We start from the raw sequence: 18,706 nt of genomic DNA, 5'->3' as shown, positions 1-18,706 counted from the left end.
TGTAAATGGGCTAAATGCTCCAGTCAAAAGACACAGGGTATCAGATTGGATAAAAATGCATGACCCATCCATATGCTGTCTACAAGACTCATTTTAGACCTAAAGGCACATCCAAATTGAAAGTGAGGGTGTGGAGAACCATTTATCATGCTACTGGACATCAAAAGAAAGCTGGAGTAGCAATCCTCATTCAGACAAATTGGATTTTAAACCAAATACTGTAGGGGGGGACACTACATCATAGATAAAGGGTCTATCCAACAAGAACATCTAACAATTATATATATTTATGCTCCTAACTTGGTAGCGGCCAATTATATCAACCAATTAGTAACCAAATTAAAGAAACCATTGATAATAATACAATAATAGCAGGGGACTTCAAATCCCACTTACAGCAAAGGACAGATCATCTAAGCAGAAGATCAACAAAGAAACAAGGGCTTTGAGTAACACACTGGACAAGATGGACTTCACAGATATATTCCGGAGCATTCTATTCTAAAGCAACAGAATACACATTCTTCTCGAGTGCACATGGAACATTCTCCAGAGTAGATCACATATTGGGACACAAATCAGGTCTCAACCAGTACCAAAAGATTGGGATTATTCCCTGCTTATTTTCAGACACAATGTTTTGAAACTTGAACTCAATCACAAGAGGAAATTTGAAAAGAACTCAAACTCTTAGAGGTTAAAGAACATCCTACTAAAGAATGAATGGGTCAAACAGGAAATTAAAGAATTTAAAAATTCATGGGAACAAATGAAAATGAAAACACGACTGTTATAAACCTTTGGTATGCAGCAAAGGTGGTCTTAAGAGGGAAGTACATCCCAATACAAGTCTCTCTCAAAAAATTAGAAAAGTCTCAAATACACAGGCTAACCTTACACCTAAAAGAGCTGGAGAAAGAACAGCAAATAAAGCTTAAGCCAAGAAGGAGAAGAGAAATAAAAATTAGAGCAGAAATCAATGAAATAGAAACCAAAAGAACAGTAGAACAAATCAATGAAACTAGAAGCCGGTTCTTTGAAAGAATTAAGATAAATAAACCCCTAGACAGACTTATCAAAGAGAAAAGACCCAAATTAATAAAATCATGAATGAAAAAGGAGAAATCAGGACTGAACCAAGGAAATACAAACAATTTTAAGAACATATTATGAACAACTATATGCCAACAAATTAAGCAATCTGGAAGAAATGGATGCATTCCTGGAAATGTATTTACTACCAGAATTGCAATAGGAAGAAATAGAAAACCTGAACAGACCCATAACCAGCAAGGAAATTGAAGCAGTAATCAAAAATCACCCAACAAACAAGATTCCAGGGTTGGATGGTTTCCCAGGGGAACTGTACCAAATATTTAAAGAAGAACTAATACCTATTCTTCTGAAGCTTTTCAAAAAATAGAAATGGAAGGAAAATTTCCAAACTTGTTCTGTGAGGCCAGCATTACCTTGATCCCAAAAGCAGACAAAACCCCACACTTACTGACCAATATCCCTGATAAACATGGATGCCAATATTCTCACCAAGATACTAGCCAAAAGGATCCAACAGTACGTTAAAAGGATTATTCACCAAAATCAAGTGGGATTTGTTTCTGGGCTGTAATGGCTGTTCAACACTGGCAAATCAATCGACCTGATACTTCACATTAATAAAGGAAAAGGCAAGAACCATATGATCTTCTCAATTAATGCAGAAAAAGCATTTGACAAAGTACAGCATCCTTTCGGATTAAAACTCTCCACAACTAGGGATAAAGGGAAGATACCTCAATATCATAAAAGCCATCTATGAAAAGCTCACAGTGAATATCATTCTCAATGGGGAAAAGCTGAGAGCTATTTCCCTAAGGTCAGGATGCCCACTCTCACCACGGTTGTTCAACATAGTATTAGAAGTCCTAGCTCAGCATTCAGACAACAAAAAGAAATAAAGAGCATTCAAATTGGCAAAGAAGGAGTCAAACTCTCACTCTTTGCAGATGACATGATATTCTATGTGGAAAACCCCAAAGACTTCACCCCCAAATTGCTAGAATTCATACAAGAATTCAGCAACGTGGCAGGATATAAAATCAATGCACAGAAATCAGCTGCGTTTCTATACACTAACAATGAGACAGAAGAAAGAGAAATTAAGGAATGGATCCCATTTACAATTGCAACAAAAACCAAAAGATACGTAGGAATAAACCTAACCAAAAAGGTAAAGGATCTGTACTCTAAAAACTACAGAATTCTTATGAAAGAAATTGAAAAAGACACAAAGAAATGGAAAAACATTCCATGCTCATTGATTGGAAGAACAAATATTGTTAAACTGTCTATGCTACCTAGAGAAATCTATACATTCAATACAAACCTTATCAAAATACCATTGACATTTTTCACAGAGCTGAAAATAATCCTAAAATTTGTATGGAACCAGAAAAGACCCCAAATAGCCAGAGGAAAGTTGAAAAATAAAACCAAAGCTGGTGGCATCACAATGCTAGACTTAAGCTATATTACAAAGCTGTAATAATCAAAGCATTATGGTACTGGCACAGAAACAGACACATAGATCAATGGAACAGAATAGAGAACCCAGAAATGGACCCTCAACTCTATGGTCAACTAACCTTCAACAAAGCAGGAAAGAATAACTAATGGAAAAAGGACAGTCTCTTCAACAAATGGTGTTGGGAAAACTAGATAGCCACATGTAGAAAAATGAATCTGGACCATTTTCTTACATGACACACAAAGATAAACTCAAAATGGATGAGAGACTTACATGTGAGACAGGAATCCATCAAAATCCTAGAGAAGAACACAGGCAGCAACCTCCTCAACCTTGACCACAGCAATTTCGTCCTAGACATGTCTCCAAAGGCAAGGGAAATAAAAGCAAAAATGAACCATTGGGACTTCATCAAGATGAAATCTTCTGTACAGCAAAGGAAACAGTTAACAAAACTAAAAGGCAACCTATGGAATGGGAGAAGGTATTTGCAAATGACAATTCAGATAAAGGACTAGTATCAAAGACCTATAAAGAATTTATCAAACTCAACACCCAAACAACAAATAATCCACTCAGGAAATGGGCAGGAGACATGAACAGACATTTCTCCAAAGATGACATAAAAATGGCCAATAGACACAAGAAAAAATGTTCCACATCACTCAGCATCAGGGAAATACAAATCAAAGCCACAATGAGATGCCACTTCATACTGGTCAGAATGGCTAAAATTTGAGGATGTGGAGAAAGGGGAACCCTCTCACACTGTTGGTGGGAATGAAAGTTGGTGTGGCCCCTATGGAAAACAATATGGAGGTTCCTCAAGAATTAAAAATAGAGCTACCCTATGACCCAGCAATTGCACTATTAGGTATTTATCCCAAAGGTACAAATGTATTAATCTGAAGGGACACATTCACCTCAAAGTTTATAGCAGCAATGTTCACAATAGCCAAACTGAGGAAAGAGCCAAGTTGTCCATCAACAGATGAATGGATGAAGAAGATGTGGTATATATACAAAATGGAATAGTTCTCAGTCATCAGAAAAGATGAATACTTACCATTTACATTGACATGGCTGGAACTGGAAGGTATTATGCTGAGCAAAATAAGTCAATCAGAAAAAGACAATTATAATATGGTTTCACTCATATGTGGAATATAAGAAATAGTGCAGAGGATCGTAGGGGAAGGGAGGGAAAACTGAATGGGAAATCATCAGACAAGGAGACAAACCATGAGAGTCTCTAAACTATAGGAAACAAACAGAGGGTTGCTGGAGGGGAAGTGGATGGGGGGATGGTGTAATTGGGTGACAGGCATTAAGGAGGGCATTCGATACGATGAGCACTGGGTATTATACGCAACTGATAAATTACTGAACTCTACATCTGAAACTAAACTAATGATACGTTGTCTAATTGAATTTAAATTACAAAAATAAAGTGTTCATCAGGTGTCCTTCCTAGAATATAAAAGGTTTATTCTGTGTGTGTGTGTGTCTGTGACTCCATTTGGATTTGAGGAGACTAAAATAACAAAAGTCTTTCTCCATCATTTGGAAAAACAGGTCTATTAACCTTAAAAAAAATAGTCTGCCAAAAAATAGTAACTCACTCTGTTAGTATTATATCAAGCTCTGTTCATTTGTTTTCTCAGCCTTTCATCCAATCAATTAATTATTAGATTTCTGAAGTACAAGGCAATCTAATTAACCCCAGAAAAACAATTATGACCAAAAAATATAATTTTTGCTCTCATGACAATCAATACCTCTTTGATCAAATAATCATAAAAATCATGTAGGGGTAATTAAAATAAAATAAGTGTTGAAAAGAAAGTGCATACAGTATAATGGGAATAACCATGGGAGAGTTAATTATGTAAGGGGAAGGATCAAGAAACTCTCTTGAGCAATGTGTTTAGCTGAGATCTTTAGGTTGAGTAGGATTTTTTTTTTTAATGGGGGGAGTATTTTAAAGAAATAGATGGAAAATGAGGTGTCAAGAGCTAATTTGCTATCTTTGAGATCTGAAGGAAGGCCAACATAGTTTCAACACAGAGAGCTACTAGAGGAAGGATGTGTGAGATGATGCAAGATCTAGAACATCCTAGGCTTCATAAGCCATAGTAGAGAATTTAATTTTATTATAAAAAAAAAAGGAAACTGTGTTGGCCATCATTAATTGCCTACCAATTATCCCTTCTTACACTGTAGCAAAACAGACTAAAGACTTCACCCAGCCTCTCTTGCAGCATGAAGTAATAATGTGACTAAATTCTAGCCAATCACAGCAAGACAAAGTAATTGTACAAAACGTAGAAAGCCTGTTTAGAAGAATCTGACTCAGTTGTGAGGAACACATTTTCTTTCACCAACTTCCTGGAATATGGATGCAATTGCTAGTGCTGTATCACCCATTTTGTATTATGAGGTGGTTTTGTAAAAGGCACTCAGTAAATAAAGATGGGAGGGTAAAAAAACAAGAGCATGGTTTCTTGATGACACCATTAGAGTTAATGAATCAGCCCTGATATTTTTACTTCAAAATTTATTTTGTGAAAAAAATAAATATTTTATTTTTTAGATACTGTTATACTTACGGTTATATTTGGCCAAACCTAATTTTGATTGATATATATCACTTAAAGAAAATTTTGAGAAATGGAGGCAATGAAATGAGCAAAATTGCAGTTTTAAAATATCACTCTCATATTAGAGAAGGACTGGAAAACAGTAAGAATAGATTCAGGAAAACTGGTTATCACCCACTACATTGGGTGAGGTGGAAAATCACATTTACTTGGCTCAGGAGATACAAGCAGAGAGGGGAAAGAAGAGGATGGATTAAAGTACGACTGAAGAGAAAACTGACATGAATGACCTCTGCCTATAAGCTAATTCTTTATGAGCAAATTCTGACACCCAAATATGTACTGATTTTTTTAAAGATATGAAATATTTTCAGATAATTTCCATGTCATAAATCTTATAAAACTTATATAACAAAACTTCAATGTCATTTGTATACTGTATTTAGAGCTGCAGAGTATTTTGAGATTTTTATGGCGAAATCTTAAGGTAAAACCTAGCAGCATTATTACAGTGGTATATAGTGAAATAATAAGTATATTTAATTTGGTGTCCATTAGTCAAAGATTTATTCTTCTCAGATTCTTTGATGGGCATATTTTAAAAGCAAATAATGTCTCATCCATTCTCAAATATACGAGGATAAAATTTAAGAGTTGGAATCAACCAAACACATTTTCCATGTGGAGAGTAATATATTTCGGCTTTTATGTTTCTATTTCTTACCATTGTATCTTTTGTACATATTCCATAAAGATACAAAACTAGGTACTACTTAAAGAAAATGGAAAATAAAGTTTAAAGTTTTAGCTATAAAAGCTTTAACAATTAACTAAAAAATGCTTTCAGGTGCTTTTACCGTTTCCCAAAATATATGAGACAAAAAAACCATTTCTGACAATATATCCATTATCAATATGAAGTATTTCTCAGTCTCATATTTAAAAGGTGGACTAAGGTAAAGGGATATTAAAACTAAGATGTTTTTGGATGTTTTCCCTGAGAAGAACCAGAATTCAGAAACATGAAATATTTTTCCATGGACCTGTTGTCCTGAACAAAGGATAGTACAGAAACAGGGAGTGGACTAAAGCTGCAAAAGAACTGAGATTATCAAGAGAATTAGAACGTTAGCTTATTACATTCTAAGATAACATTAGTTTTAAGTAAATTTTAAATATTTTAAATGTTTCAAAATACTATAACAAATCAAGACCAAAGGAGTAGGGGGAGAGGAAGCATACTTACTTCATGTTGTATTTCATAGGACAATTGGGGGATTTAAAAATTCCAAATTTTGGGGTCATAACAAGGTTTCAGAGTTTATAGCAAATATAACCAAACACATTTAATAAAAGCACAGAAATAGTGAGCATAGAAAATACTGAGGGCAAACTGAATTAGTCTATGAAAATGCCATATTTATACTCTGAACTTACTCATTTAGAAAATTATGGGAGACATAAGAATACACAGTTAAATATTTCATTAACATTTAGAAAAAGTATACCATCACATTTCATGTGACCTCTGAAAGACTCTGCTGAGCATTTGTGAGTGAAAAGGGAAAGTGATATTTTAGAATTACAGTAAAAATAATTTTGACATTCCAGACCCTAGAGGGACTTGGGGATTCCAAAAGACCTAGAAGCACACTTTGAGAACTGCTGACATAGAAACAAACAATGCATTACAGAGAGAAGGAATTTTGAGGGGGGTTGCTATAGGCTATCTCAGGCAGAAATTTATGATAGGAGTGTGGGGCTGCTGGAAAAAATAAAAATGAAAAACTTTGAGCTTTGGGTTTTGAGACCAGGTCGCTAACATAACAGAATCTGGCAAAGTAGCGAAGAGACTACTTGCAGGAGCTGAAGAAGTGGTAGGAGAACTCTTAGAGAATGCTGGGAAACTTGTAACCGCTATGGTGGGATTGCGGAACAAAGGATAAGACTGGTATCTGTGGTACCTTGAAGGATAGAAAGAAAACGTACTTAATGAACTTTCAAATTTGAGCAGTGATATTTCTGAGAAGAAGATTGACATCGTATATGGACTTTACTGGGTGAATATAAATTACTAGAAGAAAAGAGAAAAAACTATAGAGAGAATGGGAGAAACTGCAAGCAGCATTTAGAAGAAATAAAAAGAGCTCAAAGCTCTCTAGGTTGGAAAAGAAAACTTTCTTACCTCTAGCTCCTTTCAACAAAAAAAGACTCTTCAAAGCAATATACAATCTGGGGGGGAAAGCCCATACTGAAGGCATGGCTGTACTGGAAAAGTTAAAGTGCTCTGTCCTGCCAGGCAAAAGGGTTTCTAGAGACTTGAGGGCATTGTCTCCAACAGCATCACAAGAGCAGCAGTGGTCAGATAGACACATAGGAAGAGGCACGACTGTAAAAGTTTGTGAATGTGGCCGTTGACATTTGGAATGGACTGAATTCAGATCTACAGGAAACACATTTCATGGGCACTGTGTTAGCAAATGTTCATCCACCTTGGATGAAAAAGGACTAAAAGTTTCAAGATGGAAATGCACCTTCGGCCTCTGAACTTCTCCAGGCTGGAAACATGCTGAGAATGCTGCTTACACAGCATAGAACCCTATGCTTTATTCAGAAGTGGCCAAGAAGGGAAAAAAGGACTTCCCAGAGAACAGAAATAAAGGTTATGAACAAAAATAGACTGAAGAATCCATTTCCAAGAGGCTGAACCAGATTAACATTCCTTGCCCCCACAGTTTGGGTACCTGCCAAGCGTTCTGCTGCACTACAGAACAGCTCGGGGCCAGTGACAAGAGCTGCTTCCCATTTTTTAGCTGGAGTGCTTATAAATGATCCTCTCCCTTACTGCCCATTGCATTTGGGGGTGTGAAGCTCAGAGAACCAGTCTCTTAAACTCATAAGTGTCCAGATCAAGAGCAGCACACATGGTGCTCCCTCTGGACCAAATGTACATCTTAGATCTTAGACTCCAGGTTCAGTGCTATGATCTGATGAGGTATGGTCCCCGGAGAAGTGTTAACATGTACTACTTATGGGAAAGACGTAAGAAATTGGGGGCAGAAGGTGAATTCAGGTAGATCAATTTCACTGATGCACTGGTACTTAAAAACCGCTTGGCTCAGAAAGTGGAGGGCTCTTCTGTGTGAATTGCTTTGCCCCATGGGAACTTGTCAATAACAACAGCATCAGCGGCCTGATATAAAGCACCTGCTAATTGGTGCATTTTTCACTTCGCTGTATTCCATTGCCATAGCCACAAAAAAATGTCCAGGATGACTGATTGCAGGCATATGATAGACATGTGGAAAAGAACTAGAGCTTTGTTTTAAGAAGGTTCTAAAATTTATTTTAAACAATAGCAACGAAGATTTAGAAAACTAAAGTTTAAAATGTACCATTTTAAATAGGATTAAAACATGTCAGATAATAAGAATAACAATAACTTAACACGTGTATGATCTTTCATAGAAATTCTCAAAATACTGTTAAAAGATCTCTAAGAAGATCTAAATAATGGAGGAATATGCCATGCCCACAGCTCAGAGCACTCAAGTTACAAAATTTTTAACTTGCTCTAGACGGATTTACAAAACCGGGGAAGTGCAATGATATTCATGGAAGGCTTTTTTTTCTTTTTCTTTTTAAAGACTTATTTATTGGGGAGCTTGGGTGGCTCAGTCAATCATGTGTCTGCCTTCGGCTCGTGTCGTGACCTCAGAGTCCTGGGATTGAGGCCCCAAGCCGGCTCCCTGCTCAGTGGGGAGTCTGCTTCTCGCTCTCCTTCTGCACCTCTCTTCCCTCACTTGTGTGTGCTCCTTTTCCCAAATAAATAAATAAAATCTTAAAAGGAAAAAAAAGATTTATTTATTTATTTATTTATTTATTTATTTATTTGAGGTGGGGGGAGGGGTAGAGGCCAAAGGAGAGAGAGTCCCAGGCAGACTCTGTGCTCAGTGCAGAGGCCAACACCAGCTGATCCCACAACCCTGAGATCACAACCTCAGCTGAGACCAAGAGTCAGATGCTTAACCAACTGTACCATCCAGGCAGGCCTCGTGGAAGTCTTTTTATGTGTCTGCGTGTTAAAATGGACAACAGATTCTACAAATTATGTGTCAATGTGAAGTATAAAGAATAGCCAAGACAATTATACAGAACAAGATGGAATTACTAATCTAACGAAATATCAAAAGTGCTTATAGAGTGTTAGCAATTAAGATAGTATAGTTTTGGTACGAGAATAGGCAGAAAGACCAGCAGGATAAAGTACAGTCCAAAAATAGATGACTGCATATCTGATTTATGAAAAAATAAACACAAATATGCATTAGAGAAAAGTGGTTAATGACATTATCTTCAAAAAACAGAGTGGGTCAATTGGATAGTCACAGGGAAAATAAAGAAATTTGGTCTCTACCTCATATCATACACAAAAATTTAAGCCCATTAGATTGCAAACCTAAATGTAAAAGGCAAAACAATAGAGTTTTTCATGTATGATATAGTTGAATATTTTTCTCTCTTAGCAGGTAAGTTTCTTAAATAAAATACTAATTGTAAATGAAAAGCCTGGTAGATTGACCAAATTAAACAGAACTTCATGCCATCATAAGAAGATAGTCAAATGATCAATAAGCATATTGAGCAGTATTCTCAATCTTAGTAGTCAACAGGGAGACCTAAATCAATGCCTTCCCTGACAATTGCAGGACCTAGAGTTGGTGAACTTGTGAATAAAGTTGAAATGAAGTTGTGAAAACATGCAGCTTGAAATAAAGCTAAACATCTGCTGTGGCAGAGAGATTTCACCCCTGCATACATACTCAACAGATATGCATGCACACGTGTGTCCAGAGAAATACACGTCAAGTACAATAACGGCATTATTTGTATTATCCCCAAACTGAAAACAATCCACTTATGCCTCAAGAGTAAAATGGATACATTGTATACTGCAAACTATAAGCAATGAAAATTTCTGAAAAAGAAAAAACGACATAAAAACACAAAAGCATAGATGGGACTCAGCGATATATTGAGCACAATACTTCACATTGTATAATTCTATTTATAGAAATTGCAAAATACAGAACAAACTAAACTGTAGTGTTTCTTTGGTAAAAGTATAGAGAACATCAGATACGTATGAATAAAAGTGAGGACGTTACTTAATCTGAGAACAAAATATGAGATAATGAATGAAAATGATATGTAAGGGGCACCTGGGTGGCTTGGTGGGTTAAGCGTCTGCCTTCGGCTCAGGTCATGATCCCAGGTTCCTGGGATGGAACCTTGCATCGGGCTCCCTGCTCAGCAGGGAGTCTGCTTCTCCCTCTGCCTCTCTCTCTCTCTCTCAAATAAACAAATAAATAATCTAAAAAAAAAAAAAAAAAAGAAAATGATATGTAAGTGATGAATCACTAAATTCTACTCCTGAAACTAATATTACACTATATGTTAACTAACTGGAATTTAAATAAAAATTTGAAACAACCCAACAAACGAAATGCTATTTTGGTAGTTCCCTGTCTTGGGACCATGTCACTTCTTTATCTTGCTGTTGCTCTCTTAGATGTCCCGCTTCATTATATCACTGAGCACTAACATCAAAATATCAAGTGTCTAGAAATAAATCCGACAAAACACGTGTAAAACGGATTATTAACCATTGTTGAATTATACCAACACAGAAAACGTTTAACCATTATTGATATATATCGCGTTTATTAATTTCAGGAATTAATGTAGAGATGTCAATTCACATTAAACTATACAACCAATACATTTTAATTAAATTTAGTAGGAATTGAAAAACTGGTTCTAATATTTATGTAAATAGAACACATTTACAGAAATACGAGGTAGTCGGCGAGAATTAAATTTTGGTGATTTGGCTCTTTCTTAGAAAACAACATCGTTGGAAACCAAACCATGAAACTCAGACTGGTCTACATCAGAATCATATTCACAGCATAACAGACAGACAGCGACCGCAAAGTAACGAAATAGTTCCCTTTTCCGACTGACCAAATTCAAAAGCCACACTTTTAGCCTCTTGTTTTATAGGTAAAACTTATTAAGAAATCCAATCACTGTACTGTCCTCATTTCTATTTATTTATTTATTTATTTATTTATTTATTTATTTATTTATTTATTCAACAGAGATAGAGACAGCCAGCGAGAGAGGGAACACAAGCAGGGGGAGTGGGAGAGGAAGAAGCAGGCTCATAGAGGAAGAGCCTGATGTGGGGCTCGATCCCATAATGCCGGGATCACGCCCTGAGCCGAAGGCAGACGCTCAACCGCTGTGCCACCCAGGCGCCCCTGCCCTCATTTCTTGACAACATCCAACGGAAAACCATCTCTCTTTTACTTAATCCCTCCTTAAAATTCTCTACCACAGCCCTAAATCCTAGAACAGGTCTCCCTACTCCAACTTTCTTGAGACACCCTCATTTCCTCCAGGGTATATTTTCCTTGCTACAGTAGACTCATAAACTTAATTTTATTTAAACATAGATGTGTTCCCTGTGGTCTTTACTTCTTGGTTTTAACAACCAATGAGAAAAATGAGACAAGAGTATTTGGTCATCTTCACGTCATAGTGTGAATGGGTTCTTTAATTATGTGACATACTTCTAAATTCAAACGTGTATATTATTGTATAAAATAGTGCTTTCCACCTCTTATCAAGAACAATGTTAAACAGTTTATTTTAGTAACTACGTAGTGATTTGGTCAATGATCGAAATATTAAGCTATAGTTCCCCAAGTAAGTTAAGCTTTTAAAAGACACATTTCTGTGACTTAAAAATGTTTGAATTCACAAGAAAACTCATGCCTGCCAAATTACAGATACATATTTAGAATACAATTTGTTGTAATTATATGTCTCCTTAGGGAGAACATGTGTATGCTACAAGAGTGTGCCGGCAATCATTTTCAGTGTTCTGATTATACCCTTTATAATGTGCCTTCCTAATTCAGAGGGCAGGCACATTTTTTTTCTTACTATGTTAATTAGTTTCTTTCAATAATCCAGATGTTTTGTTTATGTAATTTATTCCTTCCTGTTGACTTTTTAGTAATGAGATTAATCTGTCTGATTTCCCGCCTTCTAGCTCAATATTATGCTTCTATAATCATCTCCTTTAAAATGGGAGTGAAAACCTCATTCTACCAGCTTCTTTATTCTTCAGACATGGAAAGGTTTTCTTATTTAGGTTTTCTTATTTTCTTATTTCTTATTTCTTATTTAGAGCACCGAGGATACTTTGTAAAGGTTTTTACATTATCCTCACCTTACAACTGTATAACAAAAATCTCGTATTAGTACAAACATAGAAATAATGAATGCATAGTACCATTGGAGTAAAATGTCGAATTAGATATTCTCTTCAATGTGATCTAATAGTGATATAAGAATATAAAACCAAGCAAAATGTATATGTTTTTTCCTTTGCATTTCAAGAGCAAGTATCTGTTCATTGTTTGCCATCCTAGTCTTGTTCCATTTTAGCTTCCCACCTTTTACTCATGAACTTGTGTTTCATAAGCATCTCCAGCCCCATAGAAGAATGAGCTATATAAAGACTTTCAACCAAACACACACCCAAAAGTAAGAATGGTTCATTTCAGCAATGATATTTCAAGATGTGTATGGTTTAACTAGCGTAGTTTTAGTTAATTTGTTTAAGATTATTAATGGGAATATACACAAGGAGATTCTAAATATAAACATCTGTCAAACAATTAAAAGTTTTTTGGGTTGCAATGTGTCATTTAAAGTTTCCAAGCTGTATGACTCTCCAGATTGGCGTAACAAGCAACCCTCAGTCTGTACTCCTTCACAATAAATCTTCTATATTTAACCTACTTTAGAATGAAATTCTTTTTTTTTTTTTTTCAATTTGAAGCTAACGAAAAGTTAAAAAAAATATTAGGAGCCTAGTAAAGCGACCTTGTATTTGTGCTTTCCAAACATAATATAATTTCAGCACTGGGCTTAGTAATTTTTTACTCTTCAAAACATTTTATTCCATTACATCAACATCATCTTCTAATGATTGTCATTTCAGAATGCATATAAATATTTTTAAAAAGTAATCATTGATAATCCTTGCTTATTCATACTACCTTTAGCTGCTCCATTAGGGAGATTTAGATCATTATTTAACTAGCTCTCAAAAATATTTCCTTGATTTTGATGGAAAATGTAAATCCTATTAATTACTATTTGGGGGAAAAAGTAATGTATATATTATATATTACATTGTGCATTATAATGTCATAGATTATATGCCATGTATCTATAACATATAAATATTAAATATATATTAAATTAAATATATATTGCTCCCAATTTAGGAATATGTTATAGTTACCAGGTAGTCTTTAGTTTCATGCCTATTCTTGTCTCTCTCTTTCTCTCATTAAAGCGCACCATTTATAATTTAATGTGTTCCTCCAGACGTTAGGGCTGTACCATGTATATCATATATATGATAGGAGTAAGCATACAAAAATTATAAATTATAGGTGAGTGTGTGAGTGTAAGAGGGAATAAGAGAGCAATTAATAATAATTAGTAAAAGACACATTGTGATGCTTAGCTTTATACGTCAGTGTGGCTGGTGCCCAATTTTGGGTCAAAACTAGGTTAAATGTCACTGTGTAGGTAAACAGATATGATTAATATTTATGGTCAGTTTCATTATCCTCCATAAAGTGGGTGGGCCTCATTCAATCAATTGACGGTCTTAAGACCAAAGAGCGAAGTTGCCTAAAGAAGAAGGAATTGTGTCTCAAGCCTGAAACATCGAAGTCCTGCTTGAGTTTCCAGCTTAAAGGCCAGTCCTGTGGATGCTGGATTCATGACTGTAACATCACCTGTTGCCTGAATTTCTCGCCTGCTGGCCTGCCTTAAAAATCTCAAATTTGACAAACCCTATAATTGCATCAGCCAATTCCTCAATATCTCTCCTCCCCTCCCCTCCCTCCTATAAATAGATTTAAAGTATATACGCTGTTGTTCTCCTTCTCTGGAGAATCTTAACTGATACAGACATATAATTTTTAAGGATAGAAGCCCACACTTATTGGAAGATTATAAGATTTTAAGACTGGGAATACTGAGGCCTCACTCGAGGAATGGATTTACTAATCTAACATAAATTCCGCACAGAGAGTAAGCAGCTTTCTTCATTAATGACCTCAGTGCAGCCACAGAAAACATGCAGAGTTCTATTTCTGTCCGCTGATTTTTATAGGCAGCATGGCACAAAGGGAGGGAGGCTATTTACGAAGAAGTATTTAAAAGGGATAGACCAGACTTGCATGGTTGGTCCCATTCAGATGGAGCACGTTGCAATACGGGAGCCAGAACCTGCTTCCCATGGGACCCAAACCAACCAAAGCCAAGGCAGCAATGACAGCGGCAGCCGCGCTTGCAGGGCCTCTGGTCACAGAGCGCTGGGAGCTCGCCAGGCACCCTTGGTCCCCTCATCGCATTCGATCCTTTGGCCGATGAGGACAGTGAGGCCTGGTGGGCACACACTGATCTGTGCTAGAGCCGGGGGTCTCCTGACCCTGCCATGGGCAGAGGGTGGTGATGGGGAGCCTTACAATTGACTTGGGCAGCCAGATTTTATAGTCCCTTTAAATTCCAGCATCTGCCACTTGCTATCTGCATCACCTGAGGCAAGGAGCCGGCCTCTCTTCTTCAGTTTCTGCACCTAAAAAGTAGAGATGCTAGCAATTTCCTCTGGAGTTATCGTGAGGTTGACAGGGTAGCCTGTCCGAAAGGTGTTAGCACAGAGCTGGCTGCCAGGGCACTGGGGGGTGTGGGGTTCCTGGGCAGCCCCCGCTGGCCCAGTTTCTGGTTTGCATCGGTTGTGAGGAGGTGAGTGTCTTCAGCCGCGTGGCATGTTCAGAAAAGGTACACACCTGCGAGGCTTCCAGCCTCAAAACCCTTCTTGTCTTGTGTCACTCAGCAGGCATGTTACCTGCAGCTCTCTGGAAAAGCAGAGGCCCGCCTTGGATTCTTTTAAGAAAACGAAAGGATAGACCAGATACTTCATTTTTGAAACATCGAGAAAGTCAGAGTAGTAGAATAGTAAAAACAAGATTGAATCAATATGTTTGAAGTTACAATGGAATTGAGGAAATATTTCAGTGATGTTTTTGGTGATTACTAGAAGATTCAAGATTTTGGAATTTACTGCTATGGTGCTGACAATTTAATTATGTGACTTTGAGAGCAAGTGTCAGCAGTAAGAGGAAAAAAAATACCCCTAGAAGCACAGAGATTAAGCCATTACAACACCAAGGGTTGAAAGAGAAATGCATATGGGTAATTGGTATAGTTACATCTCTCACTTTTGTATGTGATGGTTTCGGGATTTCCTGTCTGACATAGGAAGACCTCTACCTACTAAATCTTAAACCATGATCTCATACCCCTTATATTTTCATTTAGCTTTTGTTGCTTCCAGATATTAAGTAGCTCAAGTTTATTTTTATATATGGCAGGAGTTAGAGATTTATCAGAAATTACTGTTTCAAATAGATTTTAGAACTCTTTAAAAATTGTGGTTCTTTAGAGGGTAAATACTGTTTACAAATTATTCAAATAAATATGTTCATTTATTCTTTAGAAAGAATACAGACCATTTAGAAAGAAAAGCACGTTATTCAGGAGGATGTGATGAACTTGTAACATAGCCACTCATCTCATGAGAAAGTTGCATAATTATGCTATTTTCTCAGATTTGGTTGAAACTTTTTACCTAGTCCTTGCAACTTAAAATAGTTAAAATATACTTCTGATGGCAGATAGACATCTAAAACTCTTGTCCTCAAAGTTAACAGCAAAGTCTTTTTCCGTAAAAGAATACTTAAATTATAATTTAAATGGTTTGACCAACTCACAAAAACATGATAATTCTGCTTTTGGAAAAGACTGGGATTATCTTGCAGCAGATCAACTAACTTAAAGTGAACAGAAGCGAGTTAATATGCAAAATCGATAAAAAATTAAATATACTCGAAGGCATTACAGATCGTCCAAGGCAGCAAGGCCTTGACGGAATACAATTTGAAGAAGACGGGAGTTGGGCTGGAATCAGGTGCGACACGCCGCAGCAGCTCTTCCCCTCGGGGCATTTTCCAATTTTGAGAACAGAGTGAAAGGTAAGGATTGCAGCGCAGTGCCTGGGGAATCCACCGATACTAACAAATGGGAAGAAAAAAGATCGTGTAACAGTTTTTCAGACCCAAACGGCAACAAATAGATACTTGAGGGACCTGAATGGCAATGCGGTTTGGACACATGTCAGTGTTGCAGAACACCCCAGGCTCAGTTGGAGCTGGACCAGAAGGCTTTGGGGCCAGAGGTGAACCACAGAATAGAAACTCACCCAAAGTATAGTACAACTTTTACTCGGTTTGGTCTGGCTTGAATTAAGGTGACTAGTCACTCTATCTTTCTAGCAAAGGTAAAGGTAAATCCTCTGTGTAGAAAAAAAAAAAAAACAAAAAAACACCCCACTCGGAGACTACAGAATTGCATACACAAGGCCTGGCATTCACTGAAAACATCTTACCCATTGCATGAGAGAACACCAGGTGACCTAAAGGCAGAGAAAACAAACAAAACTATCCAGTGGTTCTACACTATGGAATTTGTAGACACATCTTTAAAGTGGTTATGGTTAAAGTGTGCACAAAATTGAGAGGAATATGTAAAAATAGAAATGTAGTTGGTTCATAGCAGCAGAGAATCAAAATGTGCAAAAACAAATCCAAATACACATTGTAGAACCAGAAAATACAATAACCCAAGAAAAGGGCTTGACAGATTTAGCAAGTTAGTGATAGCAGAGCAGAATATCAGTAAATTGAAAGATCAGAAAAATATCTGGATAGAAGCACAGATAAGGAGGGGCGTCTGGGTGGCTCCGTTGGTTAAGCCTCTGCCTTGGCTCAGGTCATGATTGATTGCAGGGTCCTGGGATGGAGCCCCAAGTGGGGCTTCCAGCTCAGCAGGGAGCCTGCTTCTCCCTCTCTGGTCTGCTCATGCTCTCTTGCTCGCTCTCTCTCTCTCAAATACATAAAATCTTTAAAAAAAAAAAAAAAGCAGCACAGATAAGGAAAGGATACAAATAGAAAAAAAGTGTGAAATATAGATATAAGGGAAGAGGGGAAAAGTCTTTCATATTATTAAATAAGGTCCCAGAAGAGGGAAAAAAATAGAGAGCGAGAATGAGACTGAAGTAGTCTTTGAGAAGGTAGGTCTGAAAGTTTTCAAAAATTCACAAATGGACCTAAGTTTGAGATTCAAGAAGCTGGCAAATATCAATCAGAATAAATACAAAGAAAACCAGAGGCAGGGAGAAATATTTTCTAAGCAAAGAAAAAATATATATGTTACTTTTAAAGAACAAAAATAAAATTGAAAACTAAATTTCAGAAATGTTGAAAATCTTAGGTTAATGGATGACATCTTTATTTTCTTAAAAGATTTTATTTATTTTTTTGAGAGAGAGAGAGAGAGAGCATGAGCAGGGGGAGTGGCAGAGGGAGAAGCAGACTCCCCTCTGAGCAGGGAGCCCAGAGCAGGGCTCCCTCCCAGGAACCCAGGAGCATGACCTGAACTGAAGGCAGACACTGAGCCAACTGAGCCACCCAGGTGCCCCGGGACAGTATCTTTAAAGTAAATTGCATAAAAGGATTTTATCCCCCCCAAAAATTGTCTTTCAAAAACGAAGTCAAAATAAAGACATGCTCAGCCAAACAAAAGCTGAAAGTCTTCAATACCAGTAGATCTGCACTAAAAAGAAAGTTTAGGGAGAATTTTTTAGGAAGAAATAAAAGAATCCCAAACCAAAGTATGAAAATGCAGGAGAGCAACCTAAGGTAAATATGAGCATAAATATAAGTAAATATTGAATGTAAAAAAAAACCTATTAATAAAATCAGTAATGTTAGTTTGGATTTAACATGAATGTATAATTAAAGAGTATGGCAATGTTTGAGAGATAGTAAACGTGATCATTAATATTAATTTTTAACTAAGAATTCTCTTTATAGTAAATAAACAGAGAATAGTAAAAATAAAAATCTGTCAGTACAATAGAGGAAAATACTAGAATAACAAAGATATCAATCCTATGTGACTCTCAGCCACTACTGATTTTGAGGTATATGTCTGAGTATTTATACATAAAATTTGGGCCATTGGACTGGTTTGTTGATACTGTTGTTTTTGAGATATTAGTCCAGAATTGTGGGGTCTTCTCCATATAGGAAGGATGTAGTTGAGCATAGTAGATCAATGCTTCTACTGCAAAAACTAGAAAGAAGTAGATAAAATTATATATGTGCATAAAATATATGTAAATATATTAATAATTACATTTATATATTATATACTATATATTTTATATGAATTTATAAATATTAACATATGCAGAAACTTATTTATATATGTATATATTATAAATATATGTATATATTTTTATTTATGGTTAAACACTCCAGAGATCTGTGGAAGCAAGGAGTGTAAATTGATTAATTAGTAT

This window comes from Ursus maritimus, unplaced genomic scaffold, assembly GCF_017311325.1.
Source record: "Ursus maritimus isolate PB19 unplaced genomic scaffold, ASM1731132v1 scaffold_10, whole genome shotgun sequence".
Classification (NCBI taxonomy): Eukaryota; Metazoa; Chordata; class Mammalia; order Carnivora; family Ursidae; genus Ursus; species Ursus maritimus.
The sequence above is the reverse complement of the archived record's forward strand: the minus strand, read 5'-3'. Positions refer to the sequence as shown.